The following is a 1,141-nucleotide window of genomic DNA, read 5'->3' as shown; positions in this document are numbered from 1 at the left end:
AGAGACTGGTCCCTCCTGATAACATGTAAAAAATACTTGAGATGAAGTTGCTGCTAAGGAATATTCTGGTTGTTTGTTCTTCTGAAAATCCATTGTAATTTCATTATTTTTGGCCAACACCATAAGTCAAATATATCGGTTCTTCTCCACTCTCATCCATCATCCAACTTTCACATGAGTATGTTGTTAAGTTCTGTAGAGTTGTTTTCAACTTACAGCAACTGTATGTACAACTGAAGGAATTTTGTTCAGTCCTGCACCATCCTCATGAGTACTCTTAGGCTTGAGTCATTGTTGTTGCTATTCTGTTAATTCATCTCATAGAGAGTCTTCTTCATTTTTACTGCTCCTCCACATTACCAAGCATGATGTCTTTCTCCAGAAACTGGTCCTTCCTGACAACATGTCCTGACAACATGACCAAAGTCTAACCATTATTGCTTTCAAGAAGATATCTGGCCATGCCTCTTCCAAAAAGGATTTGTTCATTCTTCTGGCAATCCATGGTATATTAAATACTCTTTTCCAACAACATAAGTCAAATGCATTGATTCTTCCCTGGCATTTCTTAATCATTGTTCAGTTTTTTTAAATGCATATGAGATGGTTGAAATGCCATGGCTTGAGTCAAGTTCACCTTAGTCCTCAAAGTGGCATTTCTCTTTAACCTTGTAAAGAGGTCTTCTGTCCAAGACTAAGATTCAATGGGAGTACCCGAGCAGGCATGCACTCTGACTCTTGACTGTATTGGTCACTGATAAGGGAACGTGAGGGAAAAACAGCAATGAAGCAGCAAGCTAAGTCCTACAACGTTCAAAAGACTCCTGTGAACCCTAGTGGAGATCTGGATGGTCAGCAGTGTGGCAAGACCTTAGGACTCCTGGGCCCAATGTCAGTGACATAGCCACAGAGGACTACAGTGGAGAGTGAAGCATCCAGTGGATAAGAAGTGAGGGGATATGCACAAGAATATCCACACTTGCAGATAATACCCACTTGACCTGGCTTCAATGGCTGGATGATCAAAACTCAACTAGAAGAAGAAAGAGGAGGAAAAAAAGAGTAATCTGATACAATTTGATGAACTTGACCTACACCTATGGATGCAGTAGCTCAAAAGAGGGAACAAATCTTTACAGCA

The sequence above is a fragment of the Chrysochloris asiatica genome, unplaced genomic scaffold (assembly GCF_000296735.1).
Source record: "Chrysochloris asiatica unplaced genomic scaffold, ChrAsi1.0 scaffold00554, whole genome shotgun sequence".
Taxonomy (NCBI): domain Eukaryota; kingdom Metazoa; phylum Chordata; class Mammalia; order Afrosoricida; family Chrysochloridae; genus Chrysochloris; species Chrysochloris asiatica.
The sequence above is the reverse complement of the archived record's forward strand: the minus strand, read 5'-3'. Positions refer to the sequence as shown.